The sequence below is a fragment of the Papaver somniferum genome, chromosome 2, assembly GCF_003573695.1.
Source record: "Papaver somniferum cultivar HN1 chromosome 2, ASM357369v1, whole genome shotgun sequence".
Classification (NCBI taxonomy): Eukaryota; Viridiplantae; Streptophyta; class Magnoliopsida; order Ranunculales; family Papaveraceae; genus Papaver; species Papaver somniferum.
This window is the reverse complement of record NC_039359.1, coordinates 205,100,907-205,116,019: the sequence shown is the minus strand read 5'-3', so window position 1 is coordinate 205,116,019 and position 15,113 is coordinate 205,100,907. Positions and strand designations below refer to the sequence as shown.

Below are 15,113 nucleotides of genomic sequence, written 5' to 3'. Positions count from 1 at the left end.
GCATGCTTTGGCGCGAAGATGTGGCTGGCACGGTTTGCCATTGGCACAGTGGTGCGGCTGGCATGGTTGGCATTCCTTGGCGCGGAGATGTGGCTGGCACGGTTTGCCATTGGCACAGTGGTGCGACTGGCATGGTTGGCATGCTTTGGCGCGGTAGCATGAGAATTTAGGGTTTTGCACAGGTGATGTCAGTCAATGTTAAAGGTTTTGCCGTGGAACATGACACATAGAAAGAAAAAAGGTACCCTGGTAATTCTTACGTAAGCATGATGATCAGTTCAGTAAATGTGATAATGGTCATAATGACGTCATGCCAGATTGCGGTTTTACGATTTTAACCCTAGGCTAGAAACCACCATCAACAGTTGTATATCCCAACAATTCTTCTACAACAATTCCTTTCTTTTGTCGTTTCCGGACCATCAGTAGCCATCATTGTCAAACGCAATTTGTCTAATTTTTGTTCATGTTATGTATTTGCAATGTTCATTTTTCTTAATTAAATAGATTGTGGAAAAACTAAAAAAAAAAGAAGAAAAGAACATAAGTATTACATCGGGTCTAAGTTACTATATCCAAAATACTCCGGACACTGCTTCTGGTGCCTTGTTTCCTAAAATTCCTTGTTGCATTCTAGACAGTACATGCAACACCAATCATTTGCGAAGTGAGCTATTTGCGCAAGTGTGGTCAATGTATCCCTTGCATGTAATAATAATAACAACACGTCAATTTTTTTCAAGGAATCCAGTTGTAAATGGTATGAATCTAACAGATTTGAATTATACCCCAATCTTAGATATCACCTTCTTCTCACATAACATAACAATTGAGGAAGGACAAATCTTGACCACTCTTTACATAGGCAGAGTTAGCCAAATTATGTTTTGCAATTGTCTTACATGAAAATTATTATTAATCCATATTTTAGTCAGCTCCTATCGAATCCGGTCTAATTAGTCATATAGAAAGTTAATCTCAAAATTTTGACCTTATCTCTTGACCAAATTATTGAAGTATTCTCAGTCATGTTCTGCTTTGTGTGATCTACCCATCTGTGTCTACTCTACCTTCTAACCCAGTGAATGAATCCTATACATATTGATCCGTAAGTTGATATTGTTGATTTGTCATCAAGAGGTCGCATGATTTGAGAATGTAAAATATAAAAAATATTCTATAAACATCGGAGGCAAAATTTAGATTTATGATTTAGAGTTTTTTATGATGATTTTGATGAACAAACATAATTTTCAAACAAATATTTTAGAATGCAAATACATTTTCCCGGTCAATAAGGTTTTATATCGGGAATTGAGTGAAAGTTGTTGTCTTTGTAGGTAGTTGTCGCGAAACAACTCGACATTGATGGTATTTCAGGAAAAAGAATGTAATAGTACTTGAGAGAGCGATAATGTTCTGTTACGCGGGTACACCAATTGCCTTTATATAATACGGGTGATCGAACAATGATGATCATATTGTCTTATACGTTCCGGTATCATCCTCGAAATATTTGGTTTTTGTCCTTATCAATCGTGTTAAAAACAACCAATTACATCTTTCACAATACACTGTTGCATGTTTTGTGAAGATTATTTTTTTACTTGGTCAATAAAACTCACTAAAAAGCAAAAACTATTATTATACACTACTATTACCAATACCCACCACCAGAAAAATCATCCACCGCCACTATTTCTTCCACCAATAGTAATGTTACCGCCTCCACCGTTCACAAACACCCGCCACTGCTTATACTAACACTAGTGGAAAATGGGTATTATATAACCCACATCCGAGACCCTCATCGACTGTGGTTGGACCATTGACCAAATGTAGCGGTCTCTGATATGGTAAAAACACGGAAAAAATCCGAGAGCCTATGTAGCCGTCTCTGAATAACTAATTAAATTTACCATTCTGACCTCCAATTCAGAGAACCTTAGAGTGCGATGTAGATCTGGTAGTTTTGTGTCAGGATTTTTAGGCCCACACTATGTATTGCCACGATCGAGCAATCTGAGATTCTGAAATGAGCGGGCACGTGGATGAAAAAAAACCTTATCTCTTCACCCCACCTCATATCTTTCCATCTCTCTCACCTTTGTTTCTCTCTTCATTGTTTCTTCTCTCGTTTGCAAACAACTAAAAACCCAAGCTTTCTGGAACAAAGATTAATCCAAGGAAAAAAATCCCACCATGACTAAATGATATTACTAGTGAAACTTTGAAACCTTTAATTTCGAGATTCCTCTCAATTGAATCAGTATGAAAAAAAAAATCGATTTAGAAATTAATGTAAGGGGAAATCTTCTTGGGTTTAAATCAGCTACAATCGATTTAGAACTGTCATTTAGAAGATTTCTCCGTACATTTTTTCAATGTTTCGTGATGTTAGTTTGCTACAATCTAGGGATTTATCTGTATTCTGTTTGTTTGTTTTTTTTCAATTTGGGATTTAGGGGTTTCCTGATGAGGATGATGTAAAATTCATTAGAAGTTCAATTTGTAGAAACTTCAAGGGATTATGATTGAGTCAAGGTAGTGCTAATGGAGATGTTCTTCCAACTTCTAATAGAAATAGGGCTTTTAATTGAATGGGTTTTTTTAACGTTATTTTTGGTCAATTAGATTTTAGGGTTTTTAATGATGTGTGTGTTTTGCAGATGGAAGTTATATCATGAAGAAAAAAAAAGTAAAACATCTTGCCGGTGCAGAAGTTAATTAAGATAGAAACAACGATTTCGATTATTCCAGCTTCCGCATCTGAAATTCAAGTATAATTGTTTTTATTTCTCTCTTCGACTAGATTTGTTTTTGAATTTTGAAACCCTAGATTTTTATATGTAGGTTGATATTTGTCATGTTTCTTTGCAGGTGTTGCTTTCAGAAACAATCTAATGAAAAGATGAGGTAATTTATTCAATTTTCTTAATTGATTCTTCAATCAATGGGGAGGGTTTTGTGAATGGAATGGTGAAAATTATTATTTTAGGTTATACGTTTGTGGATGAAGGTGGAATTGTAATTTGAGTAATGTTATGGGTTTGATCTGTTTTCATGTAGTATTATTAATTAATGATTTTGATGTTGGGTTTAGAATTTTTTTAAAATTGGCAGAAGTTCTGTATATAATTTTAGAATATCTTGGCTTATGTTTTGCTATAATTTTTTCAATAATGTATTACGTTATGTGTGGTCATCAAAACTTTTAATACTGATTTGATTGTTCTTTCCGTGCAGGTAATGAAGATGGTGGTTTGTGAATTATTTTGATTGTTCTTTCTAGGTAATGGAAATGCTGGTGCTAGTGAATCGTTGTAGTATGGAGCGGTATTCTAAAGATGGTGGTAGTGGTGATTTGTAGTAGTATCGGGGATGGTAATGGAGACGTGGGGATAGAGTACTGGACGTGATTAAGTAAAACTACAGAGGAATGCCCATAAATCCGCGACTCGGATCGTGCTCGAACAACATCCGAAGTGAGTACTTCTTGTAATTTAGATAGAGGTTCAAATTTCAAGGTCTGCCAGTAAATTACTTGCATTTCTATATCGTTTAACAACCTTCAGTTTAGCTAATGTTAACTTTAAAGCAGACTACTTTTACTGCAGGACAACTAAAGCAGTTAGCAAATGAGCTACAACAGGTTAAATGAAATTGCTGCAGCTTTGGCTTATCTCGAAACAGAGCTGGCTTCAAAGGTGCTCTTTTTCCCTCTCCCTCTTATGTTTATGTTTGTTTCTTTTCTTTTTTTGTTCATCTAGGTTAAGACAATGATCAGTAGCTCAATCGTCTGTGTAGAAACAATAATTTGGTTTGAATTTGTGAGAAGTTTCTTATTCATTTTGGTAATGAAACTAGCTAGGTTATATTTTTTTTTTTAGTTTCTGATTTAACTCAGGGATGATGAACCTATCTCAATTCTTCTGCATCCAATTAAAATTCTAATGGTTTGGGATATTAAAAATTGTAAAACTAATTATGTGACCATGTTATACTGTACTATCTTGAGATTTAATAGTGACTTCTTGAGAATATAAAGATTGAATTTCCTACTTAAAAACTGTTGTTGCCATGTTGATTGAATGTTTGTGTTTGGTGGGCTGTTGTTACATTTTGCAGGGGCTCAACACTTTACTGATTTTTTCTTTGCCGATGTCGAAACATATTAGTGTATTTTTTGGCATTTTGATTCAGCCTCCCAATCCCCTGCCTATTAAGTGTTGACCATACGCATTCAAATGAAGATTGATATGTTTTGTGCAGGCACCAAAACTATTCAGTGTACCACAGATCGTGAATCCTGTCAAGATCTTGGCGATTTTCATGGGCAATTTGGGGGCCTTATGCGTCTCTTTGATAAATATGGGTCTCCTTCAACTGCAGGAGATATGGCGTGAGTGTTTGTATTTCGGCACCTACTAAATTTTAGCATAGACTTCGTTAAAATTGTAAATATTCACTCACTCATCCCTCCTTGTTTTCTTCATGGCATCTGCAGTTATATCGACTACCTCTTCTTAGGGGAATATGTTGACCTAGGCCAACTCAGCTTGGAAATGATTAGTGTTTTGCTTGCATTGAAGGTATTGCTTGGGGTATCATTTCCCGTTTGTTTCCTTCTGGTGTTTACCCTGTTTTTTATAAAATGAAGGTGAATTAAGTGTATCTCTATGGCCATCTATATGTCCCAGGTCAAGTATCCACAAGATGTACATATGGTTCGTGGAAACCCCGAGGCAGCAGATATTGATGCTCTGTTTGGATTCACGATCGAGTGCACTGAACGGATAGTACTTTTCACAATCTCATTGGCTTTCTAGTTTCTTCTCTAATTTGTTTGTCAAATGATTCACTTACTACATGTGTGCTAACAGGGAGAAAGGGATGTTATTTGGGCTTGGCACAAAACAAAAAGGTTGTTTAATTGGCTTCCTTTGGCAGCTCGAATTGAAAAGAAAATCATTTCCATTGCATGGTGGCATTTGTCGCTCTATATATCTACTAGTTATGTTCTTAAGTGTCTCTTCTAGTAGATTCCATATTTGTTATGTTTACTTTCGTTTTAATTTCATTTTCTACAATTGGTTATCTTTCCAAGGGCACGAGAAATGGGGATACACGTATGTGAATGAACTTGCCCAGCACCTTATAATTCAACTGGTGGAGATCATGTAGCTCCCCTGCGCACATGTGAGTTTTCATATGCATCTTAAATGCGTTGTATAGTCAGAACCTTGAAAATTAGGTACTTATTTGGGTCATATAGCATACTGAATCTTGTACTATAATCTGCACGTCTTATATTCCACAATATCTAACCTGTTGGCTGTTGATGATTTCTAATTTGTTATGCATAATCTTGGATATCTTTAATGAACACTCTGATGCAATCTGATTTTTAATTTCTTATGATTACTAGTTTAGCTTGTGCAAGTATCTTCTTTTTCCCCAGTATCTGCCTTCGATTGCCCCGAAGCTTCCGTTTTGTTGCAATCTTCTCCTGTCGTAGTTATGGTTGTGCGATAACTTTCCTGTAGTTTGTGGCCAATACTGCATGTATATATAGACATCTTCCCCCCAGCTAATATTATTAGTTAAGTTACATTTGTGATGTGCGCTGCTAGATTACCTACAACTAAGGTTTGATTTTTCAAATTTACCTCACACGTGACCTCGTTTAGGTTATGGTTATGGTTGTAGTTTATAATTATGGTTGAATCACAGAGAATTTGTATGTATGCAAATAATGCAGGAAATGAGTTTTTAGCACTGTTAATGATGAGGTTATTGAATCTGGTGGTAGTAGTTCAGGGAAATTGAGATTGTTGGTGACGATTGAAATGAGATTGCAGCTATTGGTGGATTGGAAAGTAAGCTGAGTTTATGATTGTATATAACAATGAGTTTTGCTTGGATTGTATAAGATGTTCAAGTGATGTGAATTATAGTTGTGGTCTTAATTAGTCTGGTAGAATGGAAATGATTATGGTTTGATCCCTGCAATTAATGAGCCAACTGTTGTCTACATGACCTATATGTAGGTTTTAATGTGTCAAATTACCTCACACATGTGCTTCCAACTACTACCCATTGCTAGAATGTCTGTCAAATTACCTCACACTGTTGTCTACATGACCTATATCTAGTAACTTATTTTGTTCTACCGTGTTTTATGAACTGAACGAAGTCATTGTACTGTTGTTGATTTGCTTTGAAGGAAGTCGCATGTGAACCAAGGATACAACACATTGATGCTCTGCTTGATATCATTTGTGAAGTATTGTTGTAGGAGGAGCTGAATTATCATTTTGTTTTTTTTATCAGTTGGTTGTTGTCAGAACTTAGCAATCTTGGACATGTATTCTCTGAACTCAATATTTCTTTTTTTTTTGTGTAGTTTTACACCCAATGGAATGAATGTTAAAATTCTCAGTTAAATTTGAAGTTGCACTTGAATTTCAGTTAAATTTGAGTTGCTTTTAAATTTCAGTTAAATTTGAGGTTGCATTTGTATTTCAGTTTGACTGTAGTTTGACTTAACTAGACTTGACTGTTTGACTTAAATACCAGTAAGATTAATTCAGATTCAGCCATTCAGACATTTCAGCTGATCAGAATCTGTATTTTTTTTTATATTATAATTCAAATCTACGACCAGTGTATGCTGATACTGTAAGAAACGGTCTCTGTTCAGAGACTCACGCAATAAGGGTTGTGCAATTAAAAAACGCTTTATAAACGACCCATTCAGAGAACCCTAGAACAGGTCGTTTAACTCGTTTATATGACGTGTTCTGGCGGTCGCGGAATGTCTGATTTCCACTAGTGTAACCCTACTTCCACTGCCACCATTAGAATTAATATAGTTTTTAGTAAAATTATTTATTAAAAAAATTATGTATTTAATCTCCTTAATAAAATTATGTATTTATTTTAGATTTTTAAAGGAACATTTATAATAGAAATTTAATTAATCATTATGAACAATCAATAAGACACTAATTAATAAAACGTTTAAAAATGGTTAAGTTGAACAAACCCCAGCGGTGAATTTATCTTTGCCAAGGACAAATCCTGACCACTCTTTACATAAACAAATCGATAATAAATAATTTCATATGTTCTAATCTTGTTTCGTGTCGTCGTTTAGTTATTACATAATATGGCAATTGATTGCACCAATTTTTTAGAACGGACATGTGTTTTATCGAATTTATTTTAACATTAGAATGATCAACCGCGTTTTATACTTTATAATATAACGTTACACATTTTGTGGCGTTACGAAATTAGCATAATATGTTTTTGTTCACCAATACCCACCCACCACCATAAAACTATATGAATCCACTTTTTTTATCCACCACCACCTAGTGGCGGAGCCAAGGGTTGACTAACCTGGATCTAACCTTTTTAATAACTACATAAATTTTTTAGTTTATTTTATAAATAGTACTTTGTCCATATATATTTATAGTTTAGTCCACCAAAGTTTACATGTTTCTTTTTTTAAAAAAAAAATAAGCCTCCTCAATGTCAATTTTTGACTCCACCACTTCCGCCCATCCCATGTAGGTTGTTGGACGCAATTCTAATTTTCAATCACGAACGCCATGTATGAGGTTTAAATTGAACAAAATTTCGTCAATTGATTAGTTTCATTTTTTTTCTGTGTATATATTCTTTTTTGTATTGCAATCAATTTTATTTTAACATTAAAAAATCATGATTTATACGATATAGTACCAAAGATAACAGGGGTACCATTTGGGTGATCCAACTACGGTCATGAAAATATTGTCTTGTATGATATCATCCCTGAAATATATGGTACCTTCCTTTATCAAAAGTGTTAAAAACAACCAACCACATCTTCCACACTACGATGTTATCGATGTTGTAACGACAACATAAAATTAGTATTGTCCATCACTACTCACCAGCATTCACTGTCACTACTTCTTCCACCACAAACCAGGGGCGGAGCCAGGATTTTGAGGAGAGAGGGAGAAAAAATTCTTGGCAAGTTGGATACATGTGAAAAATGGACTTTGTATCCCATTTTATGATAAAAGAACAAAAATAAATATAATTGTGCTTGGCTCCGCCCTTAACCACCATTAATCTTTCGGCCTCCACCTCTTCTACTACTCATTGTCGCAGAATATGTCCATTGATATTATTTATCAAAATTACTTATTAATAGAAATAAATATTATAATTAATTAAGAAAACATTTATAATTAAAAAATGATTAGTCATTTATTATGAGCAATTAGTGAAACATTAATTAATAAAACACTTTATAATGAATAGATTATTTATTATGTGCAATTAGTGAAACACTAATTAATAAAGCAATTATGGTATTTAAGTTGCACAAACCACCACTATTGATTTATCTTTCCTATCAATTCCAACCAAGATGGAACACTGGTTAGAGGCTACTCTTATGACACAATAGGTCATGATTTCGAACCTCCCGTTATAATTTTTGAAATTCCATATCTTGACTTGAGTATTCATTTTTCATTCATAATATTGGAATTAATGGCACGCGTGCGAGTTGTAGGGGGTGGTCAGGAGAACCACAACCCTTGATTTATCTTTGCCAGGACAAATCCTGACCACCACTAACACAAGCAAGCTTAGCCTAGATTTGTTTTGTACTAATGAAGATTTAGATCAACATCCAATTCGCTCAACCACTACCCACGGATGTCAAATTCGACAGATAATGAATCAGACGTGGTTAGAAATTTCAAATCCACCATTTAGATGAATTGAAGTCAGCATCCACCCATCCATTGCTCACCCCTGACAACACCAAATTTTTCGAACCATGTTTTAGGGAATACCTAAAAATTTTAGGCATACAAAATGATTACCCTAACTAGGGTGGGGTGATAAGGGGTATTCAAGGATAGGTAAATTACTTAGTTACCCTCAATAAATTTATTAATTTACTTATTTATTTTGTCGTTTGGATCTTTTTGATTTCTTTTTAAATTTTTTTTTTATTATTTAACTTTTTTTTTCTTTTTTTTTTTTTTTTGAAAAAGAGAGCTTTTATTAATAAAAAGAAGAATTAAAATTTCACAAGAAACGTGTTGGTAGCCTTGCAACAAGTTGCGCTCCAATCCCTTTTTGTATAGCTAAACCTAATCTAATAAAAAGAAAATTGCGAACTTTAATATTAGCATCATGTCTAGTTATGTAATTTTCAATCTTAACAAAAACTCTATAATTTATAAACTAATTTTAAAATTATTTAAAAAAAATATTTTTTATTTAATTTATTTTATATTTTTTTCTATTTCTTTTAAAAGTTTTTAAAACTGTTTTCTTTAAAAAAGATTTTAATTTCATATAAAATAAAGAAAATTATTTTTATAAAAATTAGAAAAAAAAACTTTAAAGAAAAAGTTCACTAAAAATAATAATTTTAAAAATTAGAATTTTTTTCTTTAAATTTTAAAATATATTTTTATAATTTGAAAAATATAAAAAATAGAAAATAATAATTTTTCAAAAATTAGATAATAATAAGCTTTTAAAAATTAAAAAATATATATATTTTCTTTAAATAATTTTAAAATTAGTTTTTGAAAAAGTTAAAAAAAAATAAAAAAAGCAATTTAAAATATTTATTCCCAACTTGTTGCTAGGCTGCCACCTAAATTATTGTACGACTAATTTCATTTTATTTTTATATAATATTATCCTTAAAAAAATTGTTTTTTAGAAAAAGTTAAGATTTAAAAAAAAATTAAAAATGTAAATAAGTGCAGTTTTGACATTAAAAAAAATACATGGATAAGGGACTTTTTAAATTATCATTTAATAACCCGTTTTTATCTTTATATGGTTGTTTTTTTTGCTAAGAAACAACACCATGGCATTAACTGAAAAGAAAATTACAAACATACGATAGATGTTCTTTCCTCAACAAAGAGTTCAAAAAGGGAGGAATAGAAACCCATGAAGTTTTCAACTTAAACTTTCTAGCCCGACATGCAAGCCGGTCCGCTACCTTATTTTTAAGTCTCTTAATATAAACAACCTTAAAACTAACACTATTTGAAAGAGAAATCCGACAATCTTCTAAAAGATCACTACAAATCCAGTCTACAACATCCTTGCCTTCATGAATAAAGTTCACCAGTTGAAGACAGTCACTGAAAAATAGAACTTTTGACAAATTCATCTCTTCTACGCAAGAGATAGCCAAAATTAGGGATGTTGTCTCAGCACCAACAACACCTGTAATGAGTCCAAAGTCTGCTCTTGACTGAATTACTCTTCCTGCATTATCACAAAAAACAATTCTAATACCCATATTAAGATCTTTATAAGAAACATCCAGAAAGAAAACATAGTCAACATCCTGCCGAGGAGTTTTAACAATCATTGTACTCAAAGTAGTAAAAGAAGGAGAAGGTGGAGCAATAAAGGTGTTGATCAGCCTTCTAGTACCCAAAATAACCTTGTCCAGCCTGATAGTGGAGTTTTTAAATATCACATTGAAAAAGCGTGGGTCTAACAACACCACCCAATATTTCGCTTAGTAATCTATATGGACTAACTCCGAAATACTTTGCTAGAGAATCAACGAGACAGTCAGACTCAATCTAGATAAAAGTATCTCAAGGAGTTAATATCTCTCTCTTGATTTGATTTTTACTCAAGCTAAAAACAATAGCGAGTCTTTATCAAATACAAGGAATACTTGGACGGTACCAAAGACCAATGTCCAAGGATCAATCAATATCAATAAACAACCAAAGGTTTGATTTCCAATTGATGATCGCGAACGCACAACCTGTATTTTTTCAATTATATAAAATATAATGCGGAAAATAAATAACACAGACACCAGAAATTTTGTTAACGAGGAAATCGAAAATGCAGAAAAACCCCGGGACCTAGTCCAGATTGAATACACACTGTATTAAGCCGCTACAGATACTAGCCTACTACAAACTAACTTCGGACTGGACTATAGTTGAACCCCAATCAGTCTCCCACCAATCCAAGGTATAATTGTACTCCTGCGCCTCTGATCCCAGCAGGATACTGCGCACTTGATTCCCTTAGCTGATCTCACCCATAACCAATAGTTGTTGTAACCCAAAATCACAGACTTGATAATAAACAGATCTGTCTCACATAGAAAAGTCTATCAAAGGATAAATCTGTCTCCCACAGATAAACCCTATGTTTTGTTCCGTCTTTTGATATAAAATCAAGGTGAACAAGAACCAATTGATAATCCGGTCTTATATTCCCGAAGAACAGCCTAGATTAATCAATCACCTCTCTACAATCCTTCTTGACTACACAAGCGGATTGTCGAGGAATCACAAACAGTGAGACGAAGATGTTTGTGACTTCTTTATCTTGCCTATCGGAGAACTCTCATGATCTCAAGACAATCAATCGATTGTACTCGTACGATAGAATATGCAAGATCAGATCACACAACTACAATAAAGTAGTATCGGTCTGGCTTCACAATCCCAATGAAGTCTTTAAGTCGTTAACCTGATTTTAGAGAAGAAAATCAAAGGTTAATGAAGATCGACTCTAGCGAGAGCACTAATAGCACACAGACGTGTGGGGATTATTTTTGCACAATGCTAGATGTCTCCTTTATATATCCTTAAAATCAGGGTTTTTCCTTAGTTACAAAGCAATCCTTATTCACCGTTAGATGAAAACCTGATTTAGATTCAAGCTAATATTTCTCAACCGTTAGATCGAAAACTTAGCTTGTCACACACACTTGAGTAGATGTTTACTGGGTTCGTGAAAACCATGCCCAAACGCGTACGTGTATGTTGGTTCAACATAGTAACCCAAAAGGTTAACCATATGAGCATTTCATATTAACCTTGTTCTTCTTCACCATAACTAGTTCAATTGACTCAAATGAACTAGTTAAAGAGTTGTTCAATTACTATGAGATCTTATGTAACTACACAAGACACAATTGAAACAAAGATGATTCGATTGAATCGGCTAATGAACATTATAGCCACGGTTTGCATAAAGCATTCCTTAGTAATTTAATATTTCATGTTCAGAGCACATATTTAGATCATAACCTCTTAAGTTCACAAACAAGTTCGCGGACTTAAGTTAATCAGTTGAGTTTTCCAAACTCAGCAGAAATTCTCGGAAAGAGAACTTCCGCCAGTTCGAGGAATGGGTTCGAGGACTGAGTTCGCGGACTTAGCACACAAACGAGTTTTGGAAAATCCAGTAGAAATTCTCGGTCGAGAACTTCCGACAGTTTGCGGACTTGGCAAGCCAATTCCACAATCCTCCCGATTTCTCTTGATCAACAAAGTTCGAAAAATTCGGTTCAAGGAATACATGGTTATGTAATCTAAACTCTTATTTCAATCATTGAGATATTCTCAGAGGATGCTATATAGCCTTTATTCACAGACCGATTCACGTCAGAGCAATTCTCAAAGTGATTGAAACTTTTCATGACTTTCGTCACTAGGTGAAGATAACCTTGATCAAAGTGAAACGCTTTACCAACACATGATTTCGAGATAAAAGATAAGCAATGAATGCTCAGCTCGAAATGTCAAATGTGTATGATCTAGTCTATATAGCATACGACTTTTGTCTCATAAGAAGTAAGAGATAGAAGAGATAGACTTTTGAGTGATAGATAAGTTCAAGTATCCACATACCTCCTTGTTGATGAAGTTCCACGGTTCCTTGTATAGATCTTCGTCGTTGTATGATGAATCGCCATTAAGTCCTTGAGCTCAACTACACTTTTCTATCCTAGTCCGAGACTTAGCTATGTAGGCTAGAAATCAAGACTTATAGTATTGATCACTAACATTGACAAACATGCTTGAGATAGCAACGCATGCGAGGTCGACCGAGCTATGCTCTAACAATCTCCCCCTTTGTCCATTTTAGTGACAAAACTATTAATACATATGGAATACAAAAAAGATAAACTTTAGTGGATCCTATTCTATAGTCTAATTTTCAACGTTCCTTGAAATTTTCGTCCTTCCAAGTACTCCAATGATCCCAAAGGTTGTAAGTTTAGCACCATCGTTGTTGAAGATCCGTAGCTATAACAATGAGAGAAATCGAGATTCTCGATCATTATTATACAGTGTCATAGTATTATTATATAACTGTTTGTGGGTGAAAACGGTTTCTGTTGATTTCGGTAATTTCGGGTGTGTGGGTGAGAAACGAATTTAAACCCTAAACAATGTACTGCACGGGAGTACTTTAAATTCGAGAGATCAATCTGTACAAGTCCGGCATAAACCAAGAAATGGTCGTTCCAGACTTGATTCGGTCACAAAATGAAGGAGAATGGGTTGGTTTTTGGGAGGGAAGCAAGGAAAGCGATGAGACCAGAATAGTTGATTTTTGGAAGAGTAGTTGTTTCTCTACGACTTGTATCATAAAGTTGGAAGCTAACAAAAATGAAAAGTTAGCAAATGTTTTCTGAGTGTTGTATGCTCCTGACTGAACTTGTTGTTCGGTGGAAATAGGTAAGACCTATGTATACAAGTCGAGGTGTAACGTACTCTTGTCTCATTAAGGAATGGAAAAATGGGTGAGTAAATGGGAGGAGGTGGTAACTGTTAACGCATGGAATTGATGTTCCATAAAAAGAGCGTTTCACAATTACTCCCTGTATTTACTAACCGCCTCATCCTTATGACACTTCCTTATGACGGGCGTAGTGTACGCCGCACACTGTAAACCGCCAAACCAATACCCAAATAGGATCCCCCAGTTTGTGATATGTGTTGATGTCTCGAATGTTTTCGTGGAAAACATGTAGCATATTGTTGTCGCCTGGAAAGTCGAGATTGGGAGACTTGCTGGCTTGGTGACCTTCGACGGTCGAGATTTTGCATCTTAAGAGGAAAGGTAGCCGTAGATCGTCGCACGCTTCCGTTCTTGGTAGCCGCATAGGGAAGGCCAGCATGGTGGCGCGACAAGGCATTCCATTGGCATGGCATGCCTTGGCGCGGTTTGGCATGGCCGAACTAGGGTTTTGGGTCAAAGGTTACTATGCGTTGTCTGGTAACCTTGGACGACTAGGATTTGCTCCTGGGATTGAAGGGAGACCGTTGGTTGTCTCACTCCTTCGTTCTGGTAGCCGCATAGGGAAGGCCAGTATGGTGGTGCGGAAAGGTTGGCATGGCATGCCTTGGCGCGGTTTGGCGTGGCGAAACTAGGGTTTTGGGTCAAAGGTTACCATGCGTTGTCTGGTAACCTTGAACGACTAGGATTTGCTCCTGGGATTGAAGGGCGACCGTTGATTGTCGCACGCCTTCGTTTTGGTAGCCGCATAGGGAAGGCCAGCATGGTGGCGCGGCTAGGTTGGCATGCCATTGGCATGACATGCCTTGGCGTGGCCAAACTAGGGTGTCGGGCCAAAGGCTACCATGCGTTGTCTGGTAACCTTGGATGGCTAGGATTTTCTCTTGAGATTGAAGGGCGACCTTTGATTGTCTCACTCCTTCGTTTTGGTAGCCGCATAGGGAAGTCCAGCATGGTGGAGAGGCTAGGTTGGCATGGCATGCCTTGGCGCGGTTTGGCGTGGGCAAACTAGGGTTTCGGGCCAAAGGCTACCATGCGTTGTCTGGTAACCTTAGATGGCTAGGATTTTCTCCTGGGGTTGAAGGGCGACCGTTGATTGTCGCACGCCTTCGGTTTGGTAGCCGCATAGGGAAGGCCACCATGGTGGCGCGGCTAGGTTGGCATGGTGCATTTGGCATGTGGGGCCAAGGTCTTGGCATGCCGTTTGGCACATGGTGCGGCTAGCATGGCTAGGTGCATTTGGATTTGCATGGCGGGGCCAAGGGCTTGGCATGTCGTTTGGCACATGTGCGGCTAGAATGGATAGGTGCGTTTGGCTTGCATGGCGGGGCCAAGGGCTTGGCATGCCGTTTGGCACATAATGCGGCTAGCATGGCTAGGTGCGTTTGGCGCGGAGATGTGGCTGGCATGGTTGGCATTCCTTGGCGCAGATATGTAGCTGGCACCGTTTGTCATTGGCACAGTGGTGCGGCTGGCATGCCTAGGCGCGGAAATGTGGC

The 15,113-nt window shown here is 36.1% G+C and overlaps 1 long non-coding RNA gene across 10 annotated transcripts; it reads left to right on the top strand.

Annotated features, from left to right (window-relative positions):
- The first annotated feature begins 2,111 nt into the window (after positions 1-2,111).
- LOC113350308 lies at positions 2,112-6,498 on the top strand. Of its 10 annotated transcripts, none has more exons than XR_003360735.1 (10): positions 2,112-2,544; positions 2,670-2,780; positions 2,881-2,916; positions 3,247-3,485; positions 3,602-3,707; positions 4,273-4,402; positions 4,508-4,592; positions 4,701-4,799; positions 4,884-5,199; positions 6,227-6,498. It is a non-coding gene; the product is annotated as an uncharacterized LOC113350308 (long non-coding RNA). The 10 variants fall into 10 exon arrangements; XR_003360737.1 differs by having other exon boundaries at positions 4,701-4,924; positions 5,108-5,199; positions 6,227-6,476; XR_003360738.1 differs by having other exon boundaries at positions 3,374-3,485; positions 3,618-3,707; positions 4,701-5,199.
- Positions 6,499-15,113: the final 8,615 nt, after the last annotated feature.